Below are 13,395 nucleotides of genomic sequence, written 5' to 3'. Positions count from 1 at the left end.
GCTGCTGCTGCTCACCTCCACCCCCAGGTGATCTAAGTGCACCTCTGAGCCGTGACGGACAGCTGCTTGACATTTGACACGCTCAAAGGGCGCAGCCATACAGCAAAGCCCACCAAAAATAACTTAAACTCTTGGACGTTCCTCTCCACGGAAGTCTTTAGTAAAAGGCGAAAGACTTGAGCATTTTGAAGAAAAACCAGAGTCATCATAGCCCCTCTCCTTGAGAGCAGCCAAGGAGTCTATCCGCCAGAGTCACCACAGTCTCGGTCGGCCCGGCCGGCCACCTTGGGACAGCCTTTCTTCAACGTTTTTGGTTTGCCGGCCAATCAACCGCCCACATTTGACTGCATGTTTGGAAGCGCATTCTTACCGTTGGTTGTGTGCTGCAGTTTTCTATCAACCGCTGAGGCTGTGGCACATTCCTCGCTCACGGGGGACACCTCCAAGGTTTAGTGGTAGATGTGAGTGCATGAGCAAAGCAGCTCTGTGTCACACCGAGCAGTACAAACTGCCGGGCCGTTTGCCAACTCCTCTGAAATGGTGAGCTGCTCCTGGCATCGCTTCAATATCAGGTCAATGTACAGGAGTGGACGGAGCAAGCGCCAAAGTATTAACCCTTGGCATGATGGCCATGGATCCATCTCCAACAATCCAGTTCTACCTACAAAGAGCCGGGAAAGGGAGCATGACATTTCCTTAGAGCTAAAAGACAACACCCACAACCATCCCATTCCCAGCAACTTGGAAATACTGGGGACGTCGCTCTGCGAGCACGTGAGAAGCCTGGAGATGGGCACACAAGGCGGAACCTTGGGCGGCTGACCTTTGCTTACAACTACGTCATCGGGGGAGAGCGCGGACGCAGTACCCCACTAGCAAAAATTATGCAGTCAAGATTCCCACGTTTGGGGAATTTGCAGGGGTCAGCACAACCAGAGTGCAATGGCTGAGCCTCGCCCTGGGTGAACCACCTTCTTGATCATGGTATCTCCCCTGCCAGGTAAGTATGAGGTGTACTTGCCCAGCACTGGGTGGCTGTTCCCAGACACAGCTCTTTGGCTGATGGTGCAGGAAATGGATAGTCCCAGAGTCCAATGCCTTGACTCAGGTGCTCGTTAATGCTGTGCTGTGTTCAACTTCAACCTCCAGCACACATTGGAGAGGAAACACTCGACCTTTTCACTGGCATACCTGGCTGTCATTTCCTATCGATTCAGCAACAACTGCACCTGACGGCACCAACAGCAGCTTACCCATCTCGGTGTAGCTTCCTAATACTGGAATAGAGTGTAGCAGGTAGTGGCGATAAAGGCTCAAGTGCAGTGTGTTCGGAAGGCTGCCTTTTGAGCCCCTCCACGAGCAGGGGGCCTTGCCTGGTCTATAAAAGGAGTCTGTGTCACCTGCCCGTCGGCTTACGGCCACACCACCCTGAGCACGCCCGATCTCGTCTGATCTCGGAAGCTAAGCGGGGTCGGGCCTGGTTAGTACTTGGATGGGAGACCGCCTGGGAATACCAGGTGCTGTAAGCTTTTACACTGCAGCACGCTTTTACACTGCAGCACGCTTTTACACTGCTGCTTCCTTACAAGAAACGTGGGCTTGCAATTACGTTGACGCACGGGCACACGTTAATGTCCTTCCAGTTTCAGCCTTGCTTTGGTTTTCACAGAAAAAAAGAGAACGGTGCACCGTTCCTGGTGGCACTGCAATACCAGGTCAATGCAAGGAGTGAAGAGAGCAAGCCCAAGGTTTCACCGCCCAATGCTCAAAAATGCATTTAATATTTAATCCCCATATAGAGGACATATCAGATATTAAACTGATAAGAACAGATACTACACTTGATCTTAGCCAAAAGGCCGAGAAGCGATGGCCCACCAGTGTCTGGGGCCAACTCAAGATCTTGGCGCACAAGTTACTTGTTGTGGTGCCGTGTTTCTGAAGTGCGCATAACAAAGGCTGCTGCTGCTCACCTCCACCCCCAGGTGATCTAAGTGCACCTCTGAGCCGTGACGGACAGCTGCTTGACATTTGACACACTCAAAGGGCGCAGCCATACAGCAAAGCCCACCAAAAATAACTTAAACTCTTGGACGTTCCTCTCCACGGAAGTCTTTAGTAAAAGGCGAAAGACTTGAGCATTTTGAAGAAAAACCAGAGTCATCATAGCCCCTCTCCTTGAGAGCAGCCAAGGAGTCTATCCGCCAGAGTCACCACAGTCTCGGTCGGCCCGGCCGGCCACCTTGGGACAGCCTTTCTTCAACGTTTTTGGTTTGCCGGCCAATCAACCGCCCACATTTGACTGCATGTTTGGAAGCGCATTCTTACCGTTGGTTGTGTGCTGCAGTTTTCTATCAACCGCTGAGGCTGTGGCACATTCCTCGCTCACGGGGGACACCTCCAAGGTTTAGTGGTAGATGTGAGTGCATGAGCAAAGCAGCTCTGTGTCACACCGAGCAGTACAAACTGCCGGGCCGTTTCCCAACTCCTCCGGGCTTCTGAAATGGTGAGCTGCTCCTGGCATCGCTTCAATATCAGGTCAATGTACAGGAGTGGACGGAGCAAGCGCCAAAGTATTAACCCTTGGCATGATGGCCATGGATCCATCTCCAACAATCCAGTTCTACCTACAAAGAGCCGGGAAAGGGAGCATGACATTTCCTTAGAGCTAAAAGACAACACCCACAACCATCCCATTCCCAGCAACTTGGAAAGACTGGGGACGTCGCTCTGCGAGCACGTGAGAAGCCTGGAGATGGGCACACAAGGCGGAACCTTGGGCGGCTGACCTTTGCTTACAACTACGTCATCGGGGGAGAGCGCGGACGCAGTACCCCACTAGCAAAAATTATGCAGTCAAGATTCCCACGTTTGGGGAATTTGCAGGGGTCAGCACAACCAGAGTGCAATGGCTGAGCCTCGCCCTGGGTGAACCACCTTCTTGATCATGGTATCTCCCCTGCCAGGTAAGTATGAGGTGTACTTGCCCAGCACTGGGTGGCTGTTCCCAGACACAGCTCTTTGGCTGATGGTGCAGGAAATGGATAGTCCCAGAGTCCAATGCCTTGACTCAGGTGCTCGTTAATGCTGTGCTGTGTTCAACTTCAACCTCCAGCACACATTGGAGAGGAAACACTCGACCTTTTCACTGGCATACCTGGCTGTCATTTCCTATCGATTCAGCAACAACTGCACCTGACGGCACCAACAGCAGCTTACCCATCTCGGTGTAGCTTCCTAATACTGGAATAGAGTGTAGCAGGTAGTGGCGATAAAGGCTCAAGTGCAGTGTGTTCGGAAGGCTGCCTTTTGAGCCCCTCCACGAGCAGGGGGCCTTGCCTGGTCTATAAAAGGAGTCTGTGTCACCTGCCCGTCGGCTTACGGCCACACCACCCTGAGCACGCCCGATCTCGTCTGATCTCGGAAGCTAAGCAGGGTCGGGCCTGGTTAGTACTTGGATGGGAGACCGCCTGGGAATACCAGGTGCTGTAAGCTTTTACACTGCAGCACGCTTTTACACTGCAGCACGCTTTTACACTGCTGCTTCCTTACAAGAAACGTGGGCTTGCAATTACGTTGACGCACGGGCACACGTTAATGTCCTTCCAGTTTCAGCCTTGCTTTGGTTTTCACAGAAAAAAAGAGAATGGTGCACCGTTCCTGGTGGCACTGCAATACCAGGTCAATGCAAGGAGTGAAGAGAGCAAGCCCAAGGTTTCACCGCCCAATGCTCAAAAATGCATTTAATATTTAATCCCCATATAGAGGACATATCAGATATTAAACTGATAAGAACAGATACTACACTTGATCTTAGCCAAAAGGCCGAGAAGCGATGGCCCACCAGTGTCTGGGGCCAACTCAAGATCTTGGCGCACAAGTTACTTGTTGTGGTGCCGTGTTTCTGAAGTGCGCATAACAAAGGCTGCTGCTGCTCACCTCCACCCCCAGGTGATCTAAGTGCACCTCTGAGCCGTGACGGACAGCTGCTTGACATTTGAAACACTCAAAGGGCGCAGCCATACAGCAAAGCCCACCAAAAATAACTTAAACTCTTGGACGTTCCTCTCCACGGAAGTCTTTAGTAAAAGGCGAAAGACTTGAGCATTTTGAAGAAAAACCAGAGTCAACATAGCCCCTCTCCTTGAGAGCAGCCAAGGAGTCTATCCGCCAGAGTCACCACAGTCTCGGTCGGCCCGGCCGGCCACCTTGGGACAGCCTTTCTTCAACGTTTTTGGTTTGCCGGCCAATCAACCGCCCACATTTGACTGCATGTTTGGAAGCGCATTCTTACCGTTGGTTGTGTGCTGCAGTTTTCTATCAACCGCTGAGGCTGTGGCACATTCCTCGCTCACGGGGGACACCTCCAAGGTTTAGTGGTAGATGTGAGTGCATGAGCAAAGCAGCTCTGTGTCACACCGAGCAGTACAAACTGCCGGGCCGTTTCCCAACTCCTCCGGGCTTCTGAAATGGTGAGCTGCTCCTGGCATCGCTTCAATATCAGGTCAATGTACAGGAGTGGACGGAGCAAGCGCCAAAGTATTAACCCTTGGCATGATGGCCATGGATCCATCTCCAACAATCCAGTTCTACCTACAAAGAGCCGGGAAAGGGAGCATGACATTTCCTTAGAGCTAAAAGACAACACCCACAACCATCCCATTCCCAGCAACTTGGAAAGACTTGGGACGTCGCTCTGCGAGCACGTGAGAAGCCTGGAGATGGGCACACAAGGCGGAACCTTGGGCGGCTGACCTTTGCTTACAACTATGTCATCGGGGGAGAGCGCGGACGCAGTACCCCACTAGCAAAAATTATGCAGTCAAGATTCCCACGTTTGGGGAATTTGCAGGGGTCAGCACAACCAGAGTGCAATGGCTGAGCCTCACCCTGGGTGAACCACCTTCTTAATCATGGTATCTCCCCTGCCAGGTAAGTATGAGGTGTACTTGCCCAGCACTGGGTGGCTGTTCCCAGACACAGCTCTTTGGCTGATGGTGCAGGAAATGGATAGTCCCAGAGTCCAATGCCTTGACTCAGGTGCTCGTTAATGCTGTGCTGTGTTCAACTTCAACCTCCAGCACACATTGGAGAGGAAACACTCGACCTTTTCACTGGCATACCTGGCTGTCATTTCCTATCGATTCAGCAACAACTGCACCTGACGGCACCAACAGCAGCTTACCCATCTCGGTGTAGCTTCCTAATACTGGAATAGAGTGTAGCAGGTAGTGGCGATAAAGGCTCAAGTGCAGTGTGTTCGGAAGGCTGCCTTTTGAGCCCCTCCACGAGCAGGGGGCCTTGCCTGGTCTATAAAAGGAGTCTGTGTCACCTGCCCGTCGGCTTACGGCCACACCACCCTGAGCACGCCCGATCTCGTCTGATCTCGGAAGCTAAGCAGGGTCGGGCCTGGTTAGTACTTGGATGGGAGACCGCCTGGGAATACCAGGTGCTGTAAGCTTTTACACTGCAGCACGCTTTTACACTGCAGCACGCTTTTACACTGCAGCACGCTTTTACACTGCTGCTTCCTTACAAGAAACGTGGGCTTGCAATTACGTTGACGCACGGGCACACGTTAATGTCCTTCCAGTTTCAGCCTTGCTTTGGTTTTCACAGAAAAAAAGAGAACGGTGCACCGTTCCTGGTGGCACTGCAATACCAGGTCAATGCAAGGAGTGAAGAGAGCAAGCCCAAGGTTTCACCGCCCAATGCTCAAAAATGCATTTAATATTTAATCCCCATATAGAGGACATATCAGATATTAAACTGATAAGAACAGATACTACACTTGATCTTAGCCAAAAGGCCGAGAAGCGATGGCCCACCAGTGTCTGGGGCCAACTCAAGATCTTGGCGCACAAGTTACTTGTTGTGGTGCCGTGTTTCTGAAGTGCGCATAACAAAGGCTGCTGCTGCTCACCTCCACCCCCAGGTGATCTAAGTGCACCTCTGAGCCGTGACGGACAGCTGCTTGACATTTGAAACACTCAAAGGGCGCAGCCATACAGCAAAGCCCACCAAAAATAACTTAAACTCTTGGACGTTCCTCTCCACGGAAGTCTTTAGTAAAAGGCGAAAGACTTGAGCATTTTGAAGAAAAACCAGAGTCAACATAGCCCCTCTCCTTGAGAGCAGCCAAGGAGTCTATCCGCCAGAGTCACCACAGTCTCGGTCGGCCCGGCCGGCCACCTTGGGACAGCCTTTCTTCAACGTTTTTGGTTTGCCGGCCAATCAACCGCCCACATTTGACTGCATGTTTGGAAGCGCATTCTTACCGTTGGTTGTGTGCTGCAGTTTTCTATCAACCGCTGAGGCTGTGGCACATTCCTCGCTCACGGGGGACACCTCCAAGGTTTAGTGGTAGATGTGAGTGCATGAGCAAAGCAGCTCTGTGTCACACCGAGCAGTACAAACTGCCGGGCCGTTTCCCAACTCCTCCGGGCTTCTGAAATGGTGAGCTGCTCCTGGCATCGCTTCAATATCAGGTCAATGTACAGGAGTGGACGGAGCAAGCGCCAAAGTATTAACCCTTGGCATGATGGCCATGGATCCATCTCCAACAATCCAGTTCTACCTACAAAGAGCCGGGAAAGGGAGCATGACATTTCCTTAGAGCTAAAAGACAACACCCACAACCATCCCATTCCCAGCAACTTGGAAAGACTGGGGACGTCGCTCTGCGAGCACGTGAGAAGCCTGGAGATGGGCACACAAGGCGGAACCTTGGGCGGCTGACCTTTGCTTACAACTACGTCATCGGGGGAGAGCGCGGACGCAGTACCCCACTAGCAAAAATTATGCAGTCAAGATTCCCACGTTTGGGGAATTTGCAGGGGTCAGCACAACCAGAGTGCAATGGCTGAGCCTCGCCCTGGGTGAACCACCTTCTTGATCATGGTATCTCCCCTGCCAGGTAAGTATGAGGTGTACTTGCCCAGCACTGGGTGGCTGTTCCCAGACACAGCTCTTTGGCTGATGGTGCAGGAAATGGATAGTCCCAGAGTCCAATGCCTTGACTCAGGTGCTCGTTAATGCTGTGCTGTGTTCAACTTCAACCTCCAGCACACATTGGAGAGGAAACACTCGACCTTTTCACTGGCATACCTGGCTGTCATTTCCTATCGATTCAGCAACAACTGCACCTGACGGCACCAACAGCAGCTTACCCATCTCGGTGTAGCTTCCTAATACTGGAATAGAGTGTAGCAGGTAGTGGCGATAAAGGCTCAAGTGCAGTGTGTTCGGAAGGCTGCCTTTTGAGCCCCTCCACGAGCAGGGGGCCTTGCCTGGTCTATAAAAGGAGTCTGTGTCACCTGCCCGTCGGCTTACGGCCACACCACCCTGAGCACGCCCGATCTCGTCTGATCTCGGAAGCTAAGCAGGGTCGGGCCTGGTTAGTACTTGGATGGGAGACCGCCTGGGAATACCAGGTGCTGTAAGCTTTTACACTGCAGCACGCTTTTACACTGCAGCACGCTTTTACACTGCTGCTTCCTTACAAGAAACGTGGGCTTGCAATTACGTTGACGCACGGGCACACGTTAATGTCCTTCCAGTTTCAGCCTTGCTTTGGTTTTCACAGAAAAAAAGAGAATGGTGCACCGTTCCTGGTGGCACTGCAATACCAGGTCAATGCAAGGAGTGAAGAGAGCAAGCCCAAGGTTTCACCGCCCAATGCTCAAAAATGCATTTAATATTTAATCCCCATATAGAGGACATATCAGATATTAAACTGATAAGAACAGATACTACACTTGATCTTAGCCAAAAGGCCGAGAAGCGATGGCCCACCAGTGTCTGGGGCCAACTCAAGATCTTGGCGCACAAGTTACTTGTTGTGGTGCCGTGTTTCTGAAGTGCGCATAACAAAGGCTGCTGCTGCTCACCTCCACCCCCAGGTGATCTAAGTGCACCTCTGAGCCGTGACGGACAGCTGCTTGACATTTGACACACTCAAAGGGCGCAGCCATACAGCAAAGCCCACCAAAAATAACTTAAACTCTTGGACGTTGCTCTCCACGGAAGTCTTTAGTAAAAGGCGAAAGACTTGAGCATTTTGAAGAAAAACCAGAGTCAACATAGCCCCTCTCCTTGAGAGCAGCCAAGGAGTCTATCCGCCAGAGTCACCACAGTCTCGGTCGGCCCGGCCGGCCACCTTGGGACAGCCTTTCTTCAACGTTTTTGGGTTGCCGGCCAATCAACCGCCCACATTTGACTGCATGTTTGGAAGCGCATTCTTACCGTTGGTTGTGTGCTGCATTTTTCTATCAACCGCTGAGGCTGTGGCACATTCCTCGCTCACGGGGGACACCTCCAAGGTTTAGTGGTAGATGTGAGTGCATGAGCAAAGCAGCTCTGTGTCACACCGAGCAGTACAAACTGCCGGGCCGTTTCCCAATTCCTCCGGGCTTCTGAAATGGTGAGCTGCTCCTGGCATCGCTTCAATATCAGGTCAATGTACAGGAGTGGACGGAGCAAGAGCCAAAGTATTAACCCTTGGCATGATGGCCATGGATCCATCTCCAACAATCCAGTTCTACCTACAAAGAGCCGGGAAAGGGAGCATGACATTTCCTTAGAGCTAAAAGACAACACCCACAACCATCCCATTCCCAGCAACTTGGAAATACTGGGGACGTCGCTCTGCGAGCACTTGAGAAGCCTGGAGATGGGCACACAAGGCGGAACCTTGGGCGGCTGACCTTTGCTTACAACTACGTCATCGGGGGAGAGCGCGGACGCAGTACCCCACTAGCAAAAAATATGCAGTCAAGATTCCCACGTTTGGGGAATTTGCAGGGGTCAGCACAACCAGAGAGCAATGGCTGAGCCTCGCCCTGGGTGAACCACCTTCTTGATCATGGTATCTCCCCTGCCAGGTAAGTATGAGGTGTACTTGCCCAGCACTGGGTGGCTGTTCCCAGACACAGCTCTTTGGCTGATGGTGCAGGAAATGGATAGTCCCAGAGTCCAATGCCTTGACTCAGGTGCTCGTTAATGCTGTGCTGTGTTCAACTTCAACCTCCAGCACACATTGGAGAGGAAACACTCGACCTTTTCACTGGCATACCTGGCTGTCATTTCCTATCGATTCAGCAACAACTGCACCTGACGGCACCAACAGCAGCTTACCCATCTCGGTGTAGCTTCCTAATACTGGAATAGAGTGTAGCAGGTAGTGGCGATAAAGGCTCAAGTGCAGTGTGTTCGGAAGGCTGCCTTTTGAGCCCCTCCACGAGCAGGGGGCCTTGCCTGGTCTATAAAAGGAGTCTGTGTCACCTGCCCGTCGGCTTACGGCCACACCACACTGAGCACGCCCGATCTCGTCTGATCTCGGAAGCTAAGCAGGGTAGGGCCTGGTTAGTACTTGGATGGGAGACCGCCTGGGAATACCAGGTGCTGTAAGCTTTTACACTGCAGCACGCTTTTACACTGCTGCTTCCTTACAAGAAACGTGGGCTTGCAATTACGTTGACGCACAGGCACACGTTAATGTCCTTCCAGTTTCAGCCTTGCTTTGGTTTTCACAGAAAAAAAGAGAACGGTGCACCGTTCCTGGTGGCACTGCAATACCAGGTCAATGCAAGGAGTGAAGAGAGCAAGCCCAAGGTTTCACCGCCCAATGCTCAAAAATGCATTTAATATTTAATCCCCATATAGAGGACATATCAGATATTAAACTGATAAGAACAGATACTACACTTGATCTTAGCCAAAAGGCCGAGAAGCGATGGCCCACCAGTGTCTGGGGCCAACTCAAGATCTTGGCGCACAAGTTACTTGTTGTGGTGCCGTGTTTCTGAAGTGCGCATAACAAAGGCTGCTGCTGCTCACCTCCACCCCCAGGTGATCTAAGTGCACCTCTGAGCCGTGACGGACAGCTGCTTGACATTTGACACACTCAAAGGGCGCAGCCATACAGCAAAGCCCACCAAAAATAACTTAAACTCTTGGACGTTCCTCTCCACGGAAGTCTTTAGTAAAAGGCGAAAGACTTGAGCATTTTGAAGAAAAACCAGAGTCAACATAGCCCCTCTCCTTGAGAGCAGCCAAGGAGTCTATCCGCCAGAGTCACCACAGTCTCGGTCGGCCCGGCCGGCCACCTTGGGACAGCCTTTCTTCAACGTTTTTGGTTTGCCGGCCAATCAACCGCCCACATTTGACTGCATGTTTGGAAGCGCATTCTTACCGTTGGTTGTGTGCTGCAGTTTTCTATCAACCGCTGAGGCTGTGGCACATTCCTCGCTCACGGGGGACACCTCCAAGGTTTAGTGGTAGATGTGAGTGCATGAGCAAAGCAGCTCTGTGTCACACCGAGCAGTACAAACTGCCGGGCCGTTTCCCAACTCCTCCGGGCTTCTGAAATGGTGAGCTGCTCCTGGCATCGCTTCAATATCAGGTCAATGTACAGGAGTGGACGGAGCAAGCGCCAAAGTATTAACCCTTGGCATGATGGCCATGGATCCATCTCCAACAATCCAGTTCTACCTACAAAGAGCCGGGAAAGGGAGCATGACATTTCCTTAGAGCTAAAAGACAACACCCACAACCATCCATTTCCCAGCAACTTGGAAAGACTGGGGATGTCGCTCTGCGAGCACGTGAGAAGCCTGGAGATGGGCACAAAAGGCGGAACCTTGGGCGGCTGACCTTTGCTTACAACTACGTCATCGGGGGAGAGCGCGGACGCAGTACCCCACTAGCAAAAATTATGCAGTCAAGATTCCCACGTTTGGGGAATTTGCAGGGGTCAGCACAACCAGACTGCAATGGCTGAGCCTCGCCCTGGGTGAACCACCTTCTTGATCATGGTATCTCCCCTGCCAGGTAAGTATGAGGTGTACTTGCCCAGCACTGGGTGGCTGTTCCCAGACACAGCTCTTTGGCTGATGGTGCAGGAAATGGATAGTCCCAGAGTCCAATGCCTTGACTCAGGTGCTCGTTAATGCTGTGCTGTGTTCAACTTCAACCTCCAGCACACATTGGAGAGGAAACACTCGACCTTTTCACTGGCATACCTGGCTGTCATTTCCTATCGATTCAGCAACAACTGCACCTGACGGCACCAACAGCAGCTTACCCATCTCGGTGTAGCTTCCTAATACTGGAATAGAGTGTAGCAGGTAGTGGCGATAAAGGCTCAAGTGCAGTGTGTTCGGAAGGCTGCCTTTTGAGCCCCTCCACGAGCAGGGGGCCTTGCCTGGTCTATAAAAGGAGTCTGTGTCACCTGCCCTTCGGCTTACGGCCACACCACCCTGAGCGCGCCCGATCTCGTCTGATCTCGGAAGCTAAGCAGGGTCGGGCCTGGTTAGTACTTGGATGGGAGACCGCCTGGGAATACCAGGTGCTGTAAGCTTTTACACTGCAGCACGCTTTTACACTGCAGCACGCTTTTACACTGCAGCACGCTTTTACACTGCAGCACACTTTTACACTGCTGCTTCCTTACAAGAAACGTGGGCTTGCAATTACGTTGACGCACGGGCACACGTTAATGTCCTTCCAGTTTCAGCCTTGCTTTGGTTTTCACAGAAAAAAAGAGAACGGTGCACCGTTCCTGGTGGCACTGCAATACCAGGTCAATGCAAGGAGTGAAGAGAGCAAGCCCAAGGTTTCACCGCCCAATGCTCAAAAATGCATTTAATATTTAATCCCCATATAGAGGACATATCAGTTATTAAACTGATAAGAACAGATACTACACTTGATCTTAGCCAAAAGGCCGAGAAGCGATGGCCCACCAGTGTCTGGGGCCAACTCAAGATCTTGGCGCACAAGTTACTTGTTGTGGTGCCGTGTTTCTGAAGTGCGCATAACAAAGGCTGCTGCTGCTCACCTCCACCCCCAGGTGATCTAAGTGCACCTCTGAGCCGTGACGGACAGCTGCTTGACATTTGACACACTCAAAGGGCGCAGCCATACAGCAAAGCCCACCAAAAATAACTTAAACTCTTGGACGTTCCTCTCCACGGAAGTCTTTAGTAAAAGGCGAAAGACTTGAGCATTTTGAAGAAAAACCAGAGTCAACATAGCCCCTCTCCTTGAGAGCAGCCAAGGAGTCTATCCGCCAGAGTCACCACAGTCTCGGTCGGCCCGGCCGGCCACCTTGGGACAGCCTTTCTTCAACGTTTTTGGTTTGCCGGCCAATCAACCGCCCACATTTGACTGCATGTTTGGAAGCGCATTCTTACCGTTGGTTGTGTGCTGCAGTTTTCTATCAACCGCTGAGGCTGTGGCACATTCCTCGCTCACGGGGGACACCTCCAAGGTTTAGTGGTAGATGTGAGTGCATGAGCAAAGCAGCTCTGTGTCACACCGAGCAGTACAAACTGCCGGGCCGTTTCCCAACTCCTCCGGGCTTCTGAAATGGTGAGCTGCTCCTGGCATCGCTTCAATATCAGGTCAATGTACAGGAGTGGACGGAGCAAGCGCCAAAGTATTAACCCTTGGCATGATGGCCATGGATCCATCTCCAACAATCCAGTTCTACCTACAAAGAGCCGGGAAAGGGAGCATGACATTTCCTTAGAGCTAAAAGACAACACCGACAACCATCCATTTCCCAGCAACTTGGAAAGACTGGGGATGTCGCTCTGCGAGCACGTGAGAAGCCTGGAGATGGGCACAAAAGGCGGAACCTTGGGCGGCTGACCTTTGCTTACAACTACGTCATCGGGGGAGAGCGCGGACGCAGTACCCCACTAGCAAAAATTATGCAGTCAAGATTCCCACGTTTGGGGAATTTGCAGGGGTCAGCACAACCAGAGTGCAATGGCTGAGCCTCGCCCTGGGTGAACCACCTTCTTGATCATGGTATCTCCCCTGCCAGGTAAGTATGAGGTGTACTTGCCCAGCACTGGGTGGCTGTTCCCAGACACAGCTCTTTGGCTGATGGTGCAGGAAATGGATAGTCCCAGAGTCCAATGCCTTGACTCAGGTGCTCGTTAATGCTGTGCTGTGTTCAACTTCAACCTCCAGCACACATTGGAGAGGAAACACTCGACCTTTTCACTGGCATACCTGGCTGTCATTTCCTATCGATTCAGCAACAACTGCACCTGACGGCACCAACAGCAGCTTACCCATCTCGGTGTAGCTTCCTAATACTGGAATAGAGTGTAGCAGGTAGTGGCGATAAAGGCTCAAGTGCAGTGTGTTCGGAAGGCTGCCTTTTGAGCCCCTCCACGAGCAGGGGGCCTTGCCTGGTCTATAAAAGGAGTCTGTGTCACCTGCCCGTCGGCTTACGGCCACACCACCCTGAGCACGCCCGATCTCGTCTGATCTCGGAAGCTAAGCAGGGTCGGGCCTGGTTAGTACTTGGATGGGAGACCGCCTGGGAATACCAGGTGCTGTAAGCTTTTACACTGCAGCACGCTTTTACACTGCAGCACG

At 52.0% G+C, this 13,395-nt stretch overlaps 27 non-coding genes across 27 annotated transcripts; 7 read left to right on the top strand and 20 right to left on the bottom strand.

The window, feature by feature from the left end:
• Positions 1-92: 92 nt before the first annotated feature.
• LOC131452286 (U5 spliceosomal RNA) lies at positions 93-205 on the bottom strand. Its single transcript, XR_009237100.1, has one exon. It is a non-coding gene; the product is annotated as a U5 spliceosomal RNA (small nuclear RNA).
• Positions 206-844: 639 nt separating this feature from the next.
• LOC131451943 (U1 spliceosomal RNA) lies at positions 845-1,008 on the bottom strand. The gene has a single exon (XR_009236774.1). It is a non-coding gene; the product is annotated as a U1 spliceosomal RNA (small nuclear RNA).
• A 402-nt stretch (positions 1,009-1,410) lies between these two features.
• LOC131451859 (5S ribosomal RNA) lies at positions 1,411-1,529 on the top strand. The gene has a single exon (XR_009236695.1). It is a non-coding gene; the product is annotated as a 5S ribosomal RNA (ribosomal RNA).
• Positions 1,530-1,678: 149 nt separating this feature from the next.
• LOC131452127 (U2 spliceosomal RNA) lies at positions 1,679-1,871 on the bottom strand. Its single transcript, XR_009236949.1, has one exon. It is a non-coding gene; the product is annotated as a U2 spliceosomal RNA (small nuclear RNA).
• Positions 1,872-2,050: 179 nt separating this feature from the next.
• LOC131452284 (U5 spliceosomal RNA) lies at positions 2,051-2,163 on the bottom strand. Its single transcript, XR_009237098.1, has one exon. It is a non-coding gene; the product is annotated as a U5 spliceosomal RNA (small nuclear RNA).
• A 647-nt stretch (positions 2,164-2,810) lies between these two features.
• LOC131451941 (U1 spliceosomal RNA) lies at positions 2,811-2,974 on the bottom strand. Its single transcript, XR_009236773.1, has one exon. It is a non-coding gene; the product is annotated as a U1 spliceosomal RNA (small nuclear RNA).
• A 402-nt stretch (positions 2,975-3,376) lies between these two features.
• LOC131452296 (5S ribosomal RNA) lies at positions 3,377-3,495 on the top strand. The gene has a single exon (XR_009237110.1). It is a non-coding gene; the product is annotated as a 5S ribosomal RNA (ribosomal RNA).
• Positions 3,496-3,644: 149 nt separating this feature from the next.
• LOC131452069 (U2 spliceosomal RNA) lies at positions 3,645-3,837 on the bottom strand. The gene has a single exon (XR_009236894.1). It is a non-coding gene; the product is annotated as a U2 spliceosomal RNA (small nuclear RNA).
• A 179-nt stretch (positions 3,838-4,016) lies between these two features.
• Positions 4,017-4,129, bottom strand: LOC131452283 (U5 spliceosomal RNA). Its single transcript, XR_009237097.1, has one exon. It is a non-coding gene; the product is annotated as a U5 spliceosomal RNA (small nuclear RNA).
• Positions 4,130-4,776: 647 nt separating this feature from the next.
• Positions 4,777-4,940, bottom strand: LOC131452003 (U1 spliceosomal RNA). The gene has a single exon (XR_009236831.1). It is a non-coding gene; the product is annotated as a U1 spliceosomal RNA (small nuclear RNA).
• Positions 4,941-5,342: 402 nt separating this feature from the next.
• On the top strand, positions 5,343-5,461 carry LOC131452285 (5S ribosomal RNA). Its single transcript, XR_009237099.1, has one exon. It is a non-coding gene; the product is annotated as a 5S ribosomal RNA (ribosomal RNA).
• Positions 5,462-5,628: 167 nt separating this feature from the next.
• On the bottom strand, positions 5,629-5,821 carry LOC131452126 (U2 spliceosomal RNA). The gene has a single exon (XR_009236948.1). It is a non-coding gene; the product is annotated as a U2 spliceosomal RNA (small nuclear RNA).
• Positions 5,822-6,000: 179 nt separating this feature from the next.
• LOC131452282 (U5 spliceosomal RNA) lies at positions 6,001-6,113 on the bottom strand. Its single transcript, XR_009237096.1, has one exon. It is a non-coding gene; the product is annotated as a U5 spliceosomal RNA (small nuclear RNA).
• Positions 6,114-6,760: 647 nt separating this feature from the next.
• LOC131451940 (U1 spliceosomal RNA) lies at positions 6,761-6,924 on the bottom strand. Its single transcript, XR_009236772.1, has one exon. It is a non-coding gene; the product is annotated as a U1 spliceosomal RNA (small nuclear RNA).
• Positions 6,925-7,326: 402 nt separating this feature from the next.
• On the top strand, positions 7,327-7,445 carry LOC131452274 (5S ribosomal RNA). Its single transcript, XR_009237088.1, has one exon. It is a non-coding gene; the product is annotated as a 5S ribosomal RNA (ribosomal RNA).
• Positions 7,446-7,594: 149 nt separating this feature from the next.
• On the bottom strand, positions 7,595-7,787 carry LOC131452068 (U2 spliceosomal RNA). The gene has a single exon (XR_009236893.1). It is a non-coding gene; the product is annotated as a U2 spliceosomal RNA (small nuclear RNA).
• A 179-nt stretch (positions 7,788-7,966) lies between these two features.
• On the bottom strand, positions 7,967-8,079 carry LOC131451786 (U5 spliceosomal RNA). Its single transcript, XR_009236624.1, has one exon. It is a non-coding gene; the product is annotated as a U5 spliceosomal RNA (small nuclear RNA).
• A 647-nt stretch (positions 8,080-8,726) lies between these two features.
• Positions 8,727-8,890, bottom strand: LOC131452054 (U1 spliceosomal RNA). The gene has a single exon (XR_009236880.1). It is a non-coding gene; the product is annotated as a U1 spliceosomal RNA (small nuclear RNA).
• A 402-nt stretch (positions 8,891-9,292) lies between these two features.
• Positions 9,293-9,411, top strand: LOC131451868 (5S ribosomal RNA). The gene has a single exon (XR_009236704.1). It is a non-coding gene; the product is annotated as a 5S ribosomal RNA (ribosomal RNA).
• A 131-nt stretch (positions 9,412-9,542) lies between these two features.
• LOC131452125 (U2 spliceosomal RNA) lies at positions 9,543-9,735 on the bottom strand. Its single transcript, XR_009236947.1, has one exon. It is a non-coding gene; the product is annotated as a U2 spliceosomal RNA (small nuclear RNA).
• A 179-nt stretch (positions 9,736-9,914) lies between these two features.
• Positions 9,915-10,027, bottom strand: LOC131452281 (U5 spliceosomal RNA). Its single transcript, XR_009237095.1, has one exon. It is a non-coding gene; the product is annotated as a U5 spliceosomal RNA (small nuclear RNA).
• Positions 10,028-10,674: 647 nt separating this feature from the next.
• On the bottom strand, positions 10,675-10,838 carry LOC131452025 (U1 spliceosomal RNA). Its single transcript, XR_009236852.1, has one exon. It is a non-coding gene; the product is annotated as a U1 spliceosomal RNA (small nuclear RNA).
• Positions 10,839-11,240: 402 nt separating this feature from the next.
• On the top strand, positions 11,241-11,359 carry LOC131452035 (5S ribosomal RNA). The gene has a single exon (XR_009236861.1). It is a non-coding gene; the product is annotated as a 5S ribosomal RNA (ribosomal RNA).
• A 185-nt stretch (positions 11,360-11,544) lies between these two features.
• On the bottom strand, positions 11,545-11,737 carry LOC131452193 (U2 spliceosomal RNA). Its single transcript, XR_009237012.1, has one exon. It is a non-coding gene; the product is annotated as a U2 spliceosomal RNA (small nuclear RNA).
• Positions 11,738-11,916: 179 nt separating this feature from the next.
• On the bottom strand, positions 11,917-12,029 carry LOC131452280 (U5 spliceosomal RNA). The gene has a single exon (XR_009237094.1). It is a non-coding gene; the product is annotated as a U5 spliceosomal RNA (small nuclear RNA).
• Positions 12,030-12,676: 647 nt separating this feature from the next.
• Positions 12,677-12,840, bottom strand: LOC131451939 (U1 spliceosomal RNA). Its single transcript, XR_009236771.1, has one exon. It is a non-coding gene; the product is annotated as a U1 spliceosomal RNA (small nuclear RNA).
• Positions 12,841-13,242: 402 nt separating this feature from the next.
• LOC131452261 (5S ribosomal RNA) lies at positions 13,243-13,361 on the top strand. Its single transcript, XR_009237076.1, has one exon. It is a non-coding gene; the product is annotated as a 5S ribosomal RNA (ribosomal RNA).
• Positions 13,362-13,395: the final 34 nt, after the last annotated feature.

Source organism: Solea solea, unplaced genomic scaffold (assembly GCF_958295425.1).
Source record: "Solea solea unplaced genomic scaffold, fSolSol10.1 scaffold_48, whole genome shotgun sequence".
Classification (NCBI taxonomy): Eukaryota; Metazoa; Chordata; class Actinopteri; order Pleuronectiformes; family Soleidae; genus Solea; species Solea solea.
This window is presented reverse-complemented; position numbering and strand designations above follow the sequence as displayed.